Source organism: Schistocerca piceifrons, chromosome 3 (assembly GCF_021461385.2).
Source record: "Schistocerca piceifrons isolate TAMUIC-IGC-003096 chromosome 3, iqSchPice1.1, whole genome shotgun sequence".
In the NCBI taxonomy this organism is placed as follows: Eukaryota; Metazoa; Arthropoda; class Insecta; order Orthoptera; family Acrididae; genus Schistocerca; species Schistocerca piceifrons.
The window spans coordinates 343,358,098-343,372,402 of NC_060140.1; the positions used below are offsets into that span (position 1 = coordinate 343,358,098).

The 14,305-nt window shown below is 44.7% G+C and overlaps 1 pseudogene; it reads right to left on the reverse strand.

The window, feature by feature from the left end:
- Nucleotides 1-2,144: 2,144 nt before the first annotated feature.
- LOC124790180 lies at nucleotides 2,145-2,262 on the reverse strand (annotated as a pseudogene).
- Nucleotides 2,263-14,305: the final 12,043 nt, after the last annotated feature.

A 14,305-nucleotide genomic window follows, 5' to 3' on the forward strand; every position in this document is an offset into this window, starting at 1 on the left:
ACGTTTTCAATTGGTGAGAGATCTGGAGAATGTGCTGGCCAGGGCAGCAGTCGAACATTTTCCGTATCCAGGAAGGTTCGCATAGGACCTGCAACATGCGGTCGTGCATTATCCTGCTGAAATGTAGGGTTTCGCAGGGATCGAATGAAGGATAGAGCCACGGGTCGTAACCGATCTGAAATGTAACTTCCCCTGTTCAAAGTGCCGTCAATGCGAACAACAGGTGACCGAGACGTGTAACCAATGGCACCCCATACCATCACGCCAGGTGATACGCCAGTATGGCGATGACGAATACACGCTTTCAATGTGCGTTCACCGCGATGTCGCCAAACACGGATGCGACCGTCATGATGCTGTAAACAGAACCTGGATTTATCCGAAAAAATGTCGTTTTGCCATTCGTGCATCCAGGTTCGTTGTTGAGTACACCATCGCAGGCGCTCCTCTTTCTGATGCAGTGTCAAGGGTAACTGCAGCCATTGTCTCCGAGCTGATAGTCCATTCTTTTGCAAACGTCGTCGCACTGTTCGTGCAGTTGGTTGTTATCTTGCAAACGTCCCCATTTGTTGACTCAGGGATCGAGACGTGGCTGCACGATCCGTTACAGCCACGCGGATGAGATGCCTGTCATCTCGACTGCTGGTGATACGAGGCCGTTGGGATCCAGCACGGCGTTCCGTATTATCCTCCTGAACCCACCGATTCGATATTCTGCTAACAGTTATTGGATCTCGACCAACGCGTGCAGCAATGTCGCGATGCGATAAATCGCAATCGCAATAGGCTACAATCAGACCTTTATCAAAGTCGGAAACGCGATGTTACGCATTTCTCCTCCTTACACGAGGCATCACAACAACGTTTCACCAGGCAACGCCGGTCAACCGCTGTTTGTGTATGAGAAATCGGTTGGAAACTCTCCTCATGTCAGCACGTTCTAGGTGTCGCCTCCGGCACCAACCTTCTGTGAATGCTCTGAAAAGCTAAACATTTGCATATCACAGCATCTCGCGTCTGTAGCACGTCATCTTCGTGGTGTAGCAAATTTAATGGCCGGTGGTGTACGTCGATGCTGAGCTCCTACACCGGAACGTGGAGAGCCTCGGCAATTCTGTTCGTGTGTAAGGAGGAATCTGAAGTAGACTGGGGCGGCAGTGAGGATTTCGACCGAAGAGGGAGGCGTGCCAGGGTAATCCGTGAAGTTGTGCGAACCGCTGCGCCAAGGTGGCTTATTGGCTCTTCTTCCCTGGATTTGTTTACAGAGAGATGTGATTTTATGTAATCTCCTCGGCACATCTTCATTGGTAATTCTACCTCTCCAACTGATCTTCAATAGTCTATTGCCAAAAGTCTCCCATCATCTGTTCTTTGTTCCAAAGACACTATCTATGTGAATGGTAGCTTGAGGACCTTTTGCCGCTACTGCACCGTTAAATGTTTGAGGAAGACTTTCCATTAAGTTGCGATTCACTGAATACAGCTGTACTCTTGCATTAGTGAAATACGTTTTGATAAAAATTACCGGCATTGCTTTAAACCACGAGACATGCTTAAAAAGTCTCAACTCTTGTACGACTCGACACTTTTCTGTACCAGTTCGGTTGCATTCAGATTAATTTCAAGATACGTCTATTGGACTGGAATCATACGAAGTGAACAATCTCCATTTAACCTCATGTGACTCAATGCAACGTCCTCGGCAATCTTAAGAAAAAGAAAGACTCGTTATAACAGGTTAAAGATGTGAATCTCAGAAAGTCACTCCAAAATCAACTGCTCCAATTTCTCCTCTCACCCACATTTATACAAATCTCACCAAGCCCGTTTCTTCGATTGACCCCTCCTTCAAATAATAATTAGCTCCTTCATACAACGCAAAGATGTCACCGAACAGTAATGCCAGCTTGGTCCAACCTAACGTATCTCTCTAAACTCCGCTCGAACAGGTCTCGGAAGACCCTAACGGTACTGACCGACCGCCGTGTCATCCTCAGACGATAGGCGTCACTGGATGCGGATATGAAGGGTTGTGTGGTCAGCACACTGCTCTTCTGGCCGTTGTCAGTTTTCGTGACGTGAGCCACTACTACTCAGTCAAGTAGCTCATCAGTTTGCGTCACAATTGCTGAGTGCACCCCGCTTGCTAACAGTGCTTGGTAGCCCGAATGGTCACCCATCCAAGTGCTAGCCAGACCCGACAGCGCTTAACTTCGGTGATCTGACGGGAACCAGTGTTATCACCGCGGCAGGGCCGTTGGCAACTTAACGTATACTTGACTTTAAAAGTAACAGCCGCCGGACAGCCATTACTGCAACAGAACTGCTGATGCTGTTAAAAGATAAAACATGTCCGTGAAACTGGGAAATGCTGATAACACATGTTCAGGTGTCACCAAACCTATCCGACCACAATCACACTGGTTTTACCTGGCGAAACAGTTATTACCCATGTCAATAAAATTTTTCTGGGTTTGTGAGTGCATTGTCAGTATATAAAATTACCGACGTTTCGGTCATTGTTACAAGTGACCTTCTTCAGGGTGTAGTTTGACATGCTGGCAGTGCGGTCACAAACCCAGAAAAGAAGATTTTATTGACTGTGACAATGGCCGTGGAAGCCTCCGTTTTTAGTTATTATCCATGTTTACAAGCAAAGTGGAGAGTGTAGCGTTGCGAGTCAAACCGCAAAAGCATTTTATTGCAGTAAGCTACCTTGCAGTACGGACTCGTAGCTTTTGAGCCGGTGGCGGTGACAGCCGCTTGTATCTCGACGTGAATCACTCGCACTTGTCGCTAGCACGACCGTGGGAAGCACTACTTGTGTCAGTAACAGCGACAGAATATTCAAGCCCTTAAGAATCTAAATAAACTATACTAAATATTATTCAATTACGAAAAAAACTTTATATTTAGCCTTTTGTTACTAAAAAGAAGCTGGTTGCAAAATCTCAGCTTTCTGGCTGGGTTACTTTCAAAGTTAGAGAAAATTACCAAAAATACCAAAAACCGACGCTAGCACTATTAAAGTCAGTTTGGATGCATAACGGTTTGTCGTTTGCTATCAGTTGGAATCATTACTGATGTTTACAAAATGTTAGGTCAGTATGTTTGAATTTTTATACTCAAATAACGTTCACTATTTTTCGTTTTCGTAATAGAGAATTCAGTAAGAATTAATATTCATTTAATAACTATTTGTTTTGTTGTGTAAATAAATGAGTGCGTGTATGCGGGACATACGTAAAAGATTCAATGGTATCTCCTGTTAAACATTATGTAACTTGGTCATGGGAAAATGTGCAACAAGCTGTTGCAACGAAAGCTGTAATTTCCCTTACTTGCTGATGACGTATGTCCAAGTGTGCTTGTTGTTATAAGAAGGCATCCAGAATAGCTGCTTCAGTTCACTGTGCCTTCCGTGAATTGAGCTGAAGCAGCCTATAAAATTTGCGGTTGTGGAACATTACATGAATACTGGAGACACTGTGGAGTACGCGAAAACGGAAGTTTTACGGTAGGCCTCGTCGTTTTGGGACTGTGTTCTGAAGGAGGCGACTGAAATACGTGTAGCTGATGGGCTGATCAACAGACGCCGGGTTCAACGTCAGCAAAGCCTGGGACCCGGCACTCAGCCAACTAAAAGCACAGCACCGACCCAAAGGGACTTCCGCGCCCGACGAAGGCCACAGGACATCTGATGGTCCACAGTTCTCATCCAGCAGCCAGCAGCCCGCCCCTCCCCACCACCACTCAATACAGCGCCGCGCGCGGCATGACGCGGAGGAAGGGGTGGGGAGCGATCCGAGTATAAAGGGGAGGAGATTCAGCGGAGACGCTCACTCTGCAGGTATGACCTGAAGGTGACGGCAAGGAACGCAGTCGAAATATCGTGGTTTGAAAACGACTGCACCCGGTTGGAGACCCGAGAACAGTACAGACAAATCCATAGTTCCGGTAAGGTCATGATGACCTTCTCCTTCGACTGCAGCGGCCCTCTGTTCGTCGAGGTCGTGGAGCTACAATCAGTGCTCAGCGCTGTGAAGACCCTTTGCAGAAACTGTGGGCTGCCATAAAATTAAAGCGCCTACCAATACTGTCGGACGGAATCATCCTGTTGCACGACAACAGTCGTGCCCCACACTGCCAATCGGACGAAGACTATGCTTTAGCGATTTGGTTGGGAACACCGCAACATTTTCGTTACTGCACCGATCGCCCACCTTGTGATTTCAACATCTTTGACGACCTGAAGGAAGACATGCGTGGATGCCGGTTTTAGTCCGACGAGCAAGTGCAACAGTGGGTGCGGTTGTTGATCAGTCAGCAGGCGACCGCGTTCTCCGAAACAGGAATTGAGCAACTCGTCTCCCAGTGGGATAAATGTCTTCAAGCGTATGGTGATTACTTTTAAATGGAACCATTCCATGGTCCTTTTGTGGCGGGTCGCCTTGCTAGTCTGTTTTTCCCCTCGGTCTTACCAGTATTGTCACTTCCCGCGTCCCAACCCCAGGAGCGACTCACTCATAGTCACCTGTCATCCTTAATCCCCATGTCTATGAATGCTTTGCCAACACAGTATAACTGCTCATCTGCAGGCAGTACGGCTTCCGGCTTCTGTAGACCGTTAACAAAGTCAATAAAAATTGCTTAAGTGGTTTCCGGGTTTTCTTGCCAAGTCTCACAAGCACAATGGGCGTTCAGTAAGTAATGCAACACACTTTTTTTCTCGGCCAGTTTAGGCTGAAACGGAATTCCCCATAGTTTCATGAAGTTCCGATAGGTGGCGGCGCTGTACATAGCCTTCAATGTGGGGTCTGTATTGGAGGTGCGTTCCAGGCAGAGAGCTGTCATTGAGTTTCTTTTGGCGGAAAACCAGAGCATCGCAGATATTCACAGGCAGTTGCAGAATGTGTACGGAATCCCGGCAATGAACAAAAGCACGGGGTGAGTCGTTGAGCGAGGGATCTCTCGTCATTGCAGCAAGGTCGCGCAGACCTGTCCCATCTCCCGCATGCCGGCCGCCCGCACGCAGCTGTGAAATTGAAGAATATACTTCATTGTGTTCGTCGTCACAAAAAAAGCAACCGAACTTCTTTTCTATAACAACTCAAGGGAAATCTGTGCACCCATGAGCAGCTCACAAAACTTCATAGGACTCTTCTTCTTCCTCTACTCGGCAGCCCGGATATCGCAACTTCCGAATTCCAGCTGTTTGGTCCAGTGAAGGATGCAGTCCACGGGAAGCAGTACGTGGATGATGGGGAAGATATTGATGCATCAAGGCGTTGGCTCCGACGTCGACCAGGTGAGTGGTACCATGCCCGCATATAGGCCCTCCCAGTAAGGTGGCGTCGGGCCGTCGCATTGAACGGAGATACCGGTGAGAATAGGATTTTATTGCCACAAGAGTGGGAAGTAATACGATGTATTGGAATCCTGAATAAAACCAACCTGCTTTCAGAAAAAAATGTGTTGTATTACTTATTGAACGCCCCTTGTAGAATGCCACATCTGCAGGTCGCTTAGAACAGTGTTTTGCCATGATCTGGTGGTCTAGCAAATTGGGCTCACGTTTAACATGAGAAGTGTTGCAGGAGGTGTCTTTCTGAACACAAAAAAGAAAATATTGACGCCATGCAAACAACAATTCCACTTTCCAAACCACAAGAGCTGTCATGTTAAAAGTAGTCACTGCTGCCAAATCGTCACTGAAGTGTTTAAGTAACCCAGTGTGACGGCGCAAGGTGTGAGAAAAACAAGAAAATATACCATTTCCCCCTCCCCCCCATGAACCATGGACCTTGCCGTTGGTAGGGAGGCTTGCGTGCCTCAACGATACAGATAGCCGTACCGTAGGTGCAACCACAACGGAGGGGTATCGGTTGAGAGGCCAGACAAACGTGTGGTTCCTGAAGAGGGACAGCAGCCTCTTCAGTAGTTGCAGGGGCAACAGTCTGGATGATTGACTGATCTGGCCTTGTAACACTAACCAAAACGGCCTTGCTGTTGTGGTACTGCGAACGGCTGAAAGCAAGGGGAAACTACAGCCGTAATTTTTCCCGAGGGCATGCAGCTTTACTGTATGGTTAAATGATGATAGCGTCCTCTTGGGTAAAATATTCCGGAGGTAAAATAGTCCCCCATTCGGATCTCCGGGTGGGGGCTACTCAAGAGGACGTCGTTATCAGGAGAAAGAAAACTGGCATTCTACGGATCGGAGCGTGGAATGTCAGATCCCTTAATCGTGCAGTTCGGTTAGAAAATTTAAAAAGGGAAATGGATAGGTTAAAGTTAGATATAGTGGGAATTAGTGAAGTTCGGTGGCAGGAGGAACAAGACTTCTGGTCAGGTGAATACAGGATTATAAATACAAAATCAAATAGGGGTAATGCAGGAGTAGGTTTAGTAATGAATAAAAAAAATAGGAGTGCGGGTAAGCTACTACAAACAGCATAATGAACGTATTATAGTGGCCAAGATAGACACGAAGCTCATGCCTACTACAGTAGTACAAGTTTATATGCCAACTAGCTCTGCAGATGACGAAGAAATTGAAGAAATGTATGATGAGATAAAAGAAATTATTCAGGTAGTGAAGGGAGACGAAAATTTAATAGTCATGGTTGACTGGAATTCGACAGTAGGAAAAGGGAGAGAAGGAAACATAGTAAGTGAATATGGATTGGGACTAAGAAATGAAAGAGGAAGCCGTTTGGTAGAATTTTGCACAGAGCATAACTTAATCATAGCTAACACTTGGTTCAAGAATCATAAAAGAAGGTTGTATACATGGAAGAATCCTGGAGATACTAAAAGGTATCGGATAGATTATATAATACTAAGACAGAGGTTTAGGAACCAGGTTTTAAATTGTAAGACATTTCCAGGGGCAGATGTGGACTCTGACCACAATCTATTGGTTATGAACTGTAGATTAAAACTGAAGAAATTGCAAAAAGGTGGGAATTTAAGGAGATGGGACCTGGATAAACTGACTAAACCAGAGGTTGTACAGAGTTTCAGGGAGAGCATAAGGGAACAATCGACAGGAATGGGGGAAAGAAATACAGTAGAAGAAGAATGGGTAGCTCTGAGGGATGAAGTAGTGAAGGCAGCAGAGGATCAAGTAGGTAAACAGACGAGGGCTAGTAGAAATCCTTGGGTAACAGAAGAAATATTGAATTTAATTGATGGAAGGAGAAAATATAAAAATGCAGTAAATGAAGCAGGCAAAAAGGAATACAAACGTCTCAAAAATGAGATTGACAGGAAGTACAAAATGGCTAAGCAGGCATGGCTAGAGGACAAATGTAAGGATGTAGAGGCTTATCTCACTAGGGGTAAGATAGATACAGTCTACGGGAAAATTAAAGAGACCTTTGGAGATAAGAGAACGACTTGTATGAATATCAAGAGCTCAGATGGAAACCCAGTTCTAAGCAAAGAGGGGAAAGCAGAAAGGTGGAAGGAGTATATACAGGGTCTATACAAGGGCGATGTAGTTGAGAACAATATTATGGAAATGGAAGAGGATGTAGATGAAGATGAAATGGGAGATACGATACTGCGTGAAGAGTTTGACAGAGCACTGAAACACCTGAGTCGAAACAAGGCCCCCGGAGTAGACAGCATTCCATTAGAACTACTGACAGCCTTGGGAGAGCCAGTCCTGACAAAACTCTACCATCTGGTGAGCAAAATGTATGAGACAGGCGAAATACCCTCAGACTTCAAGAAGAATATAATAATTCCAATCCCAAAGAAAGCAAGTGTTGGCAGATGTGAAAATTACCGAACTATCAGTTTAATAAGTCACAGCTGCAAAATACTAACGCGAATTCTTTACAGACGAATGGAAAAACTGGTAGAAGCCGACCTCGGGGAAGATCAGTTTGGATTCCGTAGAAATGTTGGAACATGTGAGGCAATACTGACCTTACGACTTATCTTAGAAGCAAGATTAAGGAAAGGCAAACCTACGTTTCTAGCATTTGTAGACTTAGAGAAAGCTTTTGACAATGTTGACTGGAATACTCTCTTTCAAATTCTAAAGGTGGCAGGGGTAAAATACAGGGAGCGAAAGGCTATTTACAATTTGTACAGAAACCAGATGGCAGTTATAAGAGTCGAGGGGCATGAAAGGGAAGCAGTGGTTGGGAAGGGAGTGAGACAGGGTTGTAGCCTCTCCCCGATGTTATTCAATCTGTATATTGAGCAGGCAGTAAAGGAAACAAAAGAAAAATTCGTAGTAGGTATTAAAATCCACGGAGAAGAAATAAGAACTTTGAGATTCGCTGACGACATTGTAATTCTGTCAGAGACAGCAAAGGACTTGGATGAGCAGTTGAACGGAATGGACAGTGTCTTGAAAGGAGGATATAAGATGAACATCAACAAAAGTAAAACGAGGATAATGGAATGTAGTCGAATTAAGTCGGGTGATGCTGAGGGATTTAGATTAGGAAATGAGACACTTAAAGTAGTAAAGGAGTTTTGCTATTTGGGGAGCAAAATAACTGATGATAGTCGAAGTAGAGAGGATATAAAATGTAGACTAGCAATGGCAAGGAAAGCGTTTCTGAAGAAGAGAAATTTGTTAACATCGAGTATAGATTTAAGTGTCAGGAAGTCGTTTCTGAAAGTATTTGTATGGAGTGTAGCCATGTATGTAAGTGAAACATGGACAATAAATAGTTTGGACAAAAAGAGAATAGAAGCTTTCGATATGTGGTGCTACAGAAAAATGTTGAAGATAAGGTGGGTAGATCACGTAACTAATGAGGAGGTATTGAATAGGTTTGGGGAGAAGAGAAGTTTGTGGCACAACTTGACTAGAAGAAGGGATCGGTTGGTAGGACATGTCCTGAGGCATCAAGGGATCACAGATTTAGTATTGGGGGGCAGCGTGGAGGGTAAAAACCGTAGAGGGAGGCCAAGAGATGAATACACTAAGCAGATTCAGAATGATGTACGTAGCAGTAGGTACTGGGAGACGAAGGAGCTTGCACAGGATAGATTAGCATGGAGAGCTGCATCAAACCAGTCTCAGGACTGAAGACCACAACAACAACAACAACAACAACATACCATGTCCATGCGAATATGTTCAAAAATTTAACAAAGTGGAGTTGTAAGTTGACACAGTATACCAGACGTGCTTGAGGATGCGAGTCAGCCTTGCAGACAGCCAGTGACGAGTAAGAGCTTGAAAGCAGTACAGCCTGCTAGAATTCAACCTCAGCGCATAGCAAATTATGGCTCCAATAGTAATGCTCTGAAATTATTCCCCTTTGTTTAAAATTTGACCCATGAATGAACAACAACGTAATCTCACTACAGTTAATAAAAAAAATGAAGTAGTGAGCAAACTTTAATAGCGCAACGGAACTGTAAAGGGGCCTTCGACATCAAGTAAATGAAGGTAAGCTCAGGCATTTTCCGGAAGAAAGACTCGTCGGACAAAATGGTTGAGATAGGACAGTTTAAATACTTTTAAATACTTACCTTAAATGTAACATAATAGTAATATCATTGAATGAGAATTTCATTCTGCAGCGGAGTGTGCGCTGATATGAAACTTCCTGCAGATTAAAACTGTGCCGGACCGAGACTCGAACACGGGACCTTTGCCTTTCGCGCGCAAGTGCTGTACTAGCTGAGCTACCCAAGCACGACTCACGCCCCGTCCTCACAGCTTTACTTTTGCCAGTATCTCGTCTCCTACCTTCCAAACTTTACAGAAGCTCTCCTGCGAACCTTGCAGAACTGTTGTTGTTGTGGTGGTCTCCAGTCCTGAGACTGGTTTGATGCAGCTCTCCATGCTAATCTATCCTGTGCAAGCTCCTTCATCTCCCAGTACCTACTGCTACCTATATCCTTCTGAATACGCTTAGTGTATTCATCTCTTGGTCTCCCTCCACGCTGCCCTCCAATGCTAAATTTGTGACCCCTTTACGCCTCAGGACATGACCTACCAGCTTGCTTGGGTAGCTCAGTTGGTAGAGCACTTGCCCGCGAAAGGAAAAAGTCCCGAGTTCGAGTCTCGGTTCGGCACACAGTTTTAATCTGCCAGGGAGTTTCAGTAATATTATTCTTAATAATACGAGTAGTAACGATCAGGGAACCCTCAGAAAGCTACAAAAATAAAGTAACAGAAAGGAAATTGATAACAAAATACAACTATACAAATAAAATACCGCTGTTTTGTCGTTTGGTCTATACATTATGATGGATCGTTTCTGAGGTATAGTTACTGAAGGACATTTTCTTTGCATCTTCTTCTTCTTCTTCTTCTTCTTCTCCCTTCTGACCTGCATGGTCTATTTTCTAAAGAACGTCTGCTTTCTGGTCACTATTGAAATAAATCGTATAACCACGAATTACTTTCATCATCCCTGTGCTTGAATAAATCCCTGACATCCTTTTTCTTTTTCCGACTTCACTGGACTTTTCAATGCTCCACTACTGTATTTCTGCTTCCAAAGTCGTGTAACACGCCCGGTGTACAAATGGTGGGGGATCTTGTAACTGTTTTCGCTTGCTGCTTCTTGACCATGTACCCTGTCCACACCACGTACCTGATAATCCCGCGGCGGTCGTATTGTTCTGCTCCACACTGCTGCTGGCTTGCCTGAAATTATGTATTTAAATATGCAGGCCGGTTTTGGGGAGCCACTCAACGTTAAGCACAACACTGTCTTACGTCTGGTATGAACATCTATACTCTGAGACCATAAGAAATCACAGGTTGCACTGTTTACGTTCTAAGTCATAACTGCTTATCCCAATTAACATTCTTGATGATTATCTGTCCACATCATCACTTGGACGGGCGTACGCGTAACCGACGCGACGCGGGTGATTGTTGATGATGCGGAAGCCGAATGATTGAACGAAAGTTCTTACCCTCGTCACGCATACACTGATATTTGGTCCCAGTCCTCCTTGACATTAGTAATGATATAACATTGTTCATAGAGTTAATTTTTCAGTTCTCACTTGTACGAGCGTGCGCGTCACCGTCGCGACGCGGCTGATTGTTGATGCTGCGGAACGCGATGACCGAACGCACATTCTCACGCTCACTACAAGACACTGGCGCCTGAATGCTCTCTTTTGTGGTAAACTATACTGCTGATCGACATTAGTTCATTCTGAAAGGCCGAACACGGCGCCGATAATTGATGTACGGTGCGACACGCAACAAGAGGATACACAAATACGTTATCGGGGGCACTGCTTATTTTTAATTACATCATTACGCACTTTCCTCTGAATCGCTTCCATATTTCATCACTTGTAGCAACACTTGAACTTCCATAACAACAATGCCTCTCACATGCAGAGCTACCCGCAACACCAGGTAACAGTTCCGTGTCCCGTGCTCGACTCTGCAAACGCGCTGCCCGCAAAGATAACTCCGCAACTAAGCCAGCGATATGACAGTACCTTTACAGTCGGAATGTATGTTAGTGAGCCTAGCACTGAACCATCGACTTAGTATTTAAGAAAGAAAACACTTCTGAATTTTAAACACAGTTCCCGTGGAGGTAGGTTTCTTGAAGCTGATCTGCATATAAGCACTCTCTCCATTTAACTGAATGAGAAGCGCTGTACACGCATCAATAGGACGCTGCTCTGATTACTAGCACTGAGATAGTGAAACAAAATGTTGGTAAAATAGTTTATATAAATCACTGACTAATTTTTAACTATTTTCTGGAAAGGGGCACTTAGACCTATGGACCTTTCTTCCGGAGAATGCCTCAATTGTAACTAATATTTTCATCTGTCCTAATACAACCTTTCTACATCTACATCTACATATATACTCCGCTAGCCACCAAGCGGTGTGTGGCGGAGGGCACAATTCGCGCCAAAGTCATATCCCCCCCCCCCCCCCCGTTCCACTCGCGGATCGCGTGAAGGAGAAACGACTGTCTGAGCGCCTCAGTACGAGCTCTTATTTCCCTTATCTTTGAATGATGATCATTACGCAATTTGAAAGATGGTGGTAATAACATATGCTCTACATCCTCGGTGAAGACCGGATTTCGGAATTTAGTGAGCAGCCTCTTCTGTTTAGCGCGTCGTCTATCTGCAAGTGTGTCCAACTTCAAACTTTCTATGAGATTTGTAACGCTCTCGCGATGGCTAAATGTATCAGTCACGAATCTTGCCGCTCTTCTTTGGACCTTCTCAGTCTCTTGAATCAGACCCAACTGGTAAGGGTCCCATACAGACGAACAATACTCTAAAACTGGACGAACTAACGTATTGTAAGCTATTTCCTTTGTTGAAGGACTGCATCGCTTCAGTATTCTACGAATAAACCGCAATCTAGAGTTCTCCTTACCCATTACATGTGTAATCTGATCATTCCATTTGAGATCATTTCGATTAGTCACACTCGAGACAACATACAGCACTTCTTATTAGATAAAACAGTAAACCGGTGAAAAACTGCATTTAATAAACATTTTAAAAACAAGAATGCACTTGTACTATCCGAGAAAACATGCAGCTTTTCTTATTAAATAAAACAGTAAACTAGTGAAAAACTGCGAATATCTTCTACTAGGGGAGGAGGGGGGGCAGCTGCCCCCCCCCCCCTGCCCCTCGTTGGGTACGCCTATGTTAATGGGGATTTTCGCCTTGTTATACACAGCAGGTTACACTTACTAATACTGAGAGATAACTGCCAGTCGCCGGCCGGCGTGGCCGTGTGGTTCTAGGGGCTTCAGTCTGGAACCGCATGACCACTACGGTCGCAGGTTCGAATCCTGACTCGGGCATGGATGTGTGTGATGTCCTTAGGTTAGTAAGTTTTAAGTAGTTCTAAGTTCTAGGGGACTGATGACCTCAGCAGTTAAGTCCCATAGTGCTCAGAGCCATTTGAACCATTGTGAACTGCCAGTCATTACACCACGTATTTATTTTCTGCAAATCCTTATTGATTTGTTCACAACTTTAGTGTGATACTACTTTCCTGTAGACTACAGCATCATCGGCAAACAGTCTAAGGCCGCTGTCAATACCATCAACCAGATCGTTTATGTAAATCGTAAAAAGCAGAGGACCAATTACACTGCCCTGGCGCACACCTTAAGTTACTCTTGGTTCTGTTGAAGTTACCCCGTTCAGGACGACATACTGCTCCCTGTGTTTCTGTGTAAAAGTGTCCTTCCTTGCAGAAACCGAGCGAGGTGGCGCAGTGGTTAGCACACTGGACTCGCATTCGGGAGGACGACGGTTCAATCCCGTCTCCAGCCATCCTGATTTAGGTTTTCCGTGATTTCCCTAAATCGTTTCAGGCAAATGCCGGGATGGTTCCTTTGAAAGGGCACGGCCGATTTCCTTCCCAATCCTTCCCTAACCTGAGCTTGCGCTCCGTCTCTACTGACCTCGTTGTCGACGGGACGTTAAACACTAACCACCACCACCACCATCCTTGCAGAAGAAACACGTGCAACCCAGGTTTAACTGCGCGCTCTATGGTCTAAGACCTATAAAAAATGGTACATTCGAAGGTAAACTCACAAAGTGTTCATTGCCGCAACAAGTGTCTCGAAATTCACTTAGATTTGCACTCATCTTATTTGCCTGAAAATATTGCATAAAATCGTAAAATGATATGACTGCTCGAGGCAGTTCACCTTAAATATCTTGTGCTCACACCTGCTACAGGTACGAGCAGAAGATAAGTCAGCACATACGCAAACAAGCATGAGAGTTCAGCGTTGAAAAATGATTGAGGGAAGAAAGTAATGCGCGACAGACTTTAATTTAACTCCTGTTATAACTCAAACAAACGACACGAAAATTCATGAACAATGCATGTAAATGAACAATACATGTAAATGTCCTCCAACGGATGACGTGGCTGTACACTGCCACACATTCACAAAAGTAGAATAATACCCTCCATGTTTTGCAATCCCCATAATACAATTTAGGGAGTACGGACGTAATGTGAAACACGACCTATGGTTTCAGATGACTCAAAGATAAATACTGATCCTTGCACATTCAAATAAAGACGCGATCTTAACAAAGAATTAACTTCTACGTCTACATTTACATCTACATTTATTCTCCGCAAGCCACCCAACGGTGTGTGGCGGAGGGCACTTTACGTGCCACTGTCATTACCTCCCTTTCCTGTTCCAGTCGCGTATGGTTCGCGGGAAGAACGGCTGTCTGAAAGCCTCCGTGCGCGCTCTAATCTCTCTAATTTTACATTCGTGATCGCCTCGGGAGGTATAAGTAGGGGGAAGCAATATATTCGATACCTCATCCAGAA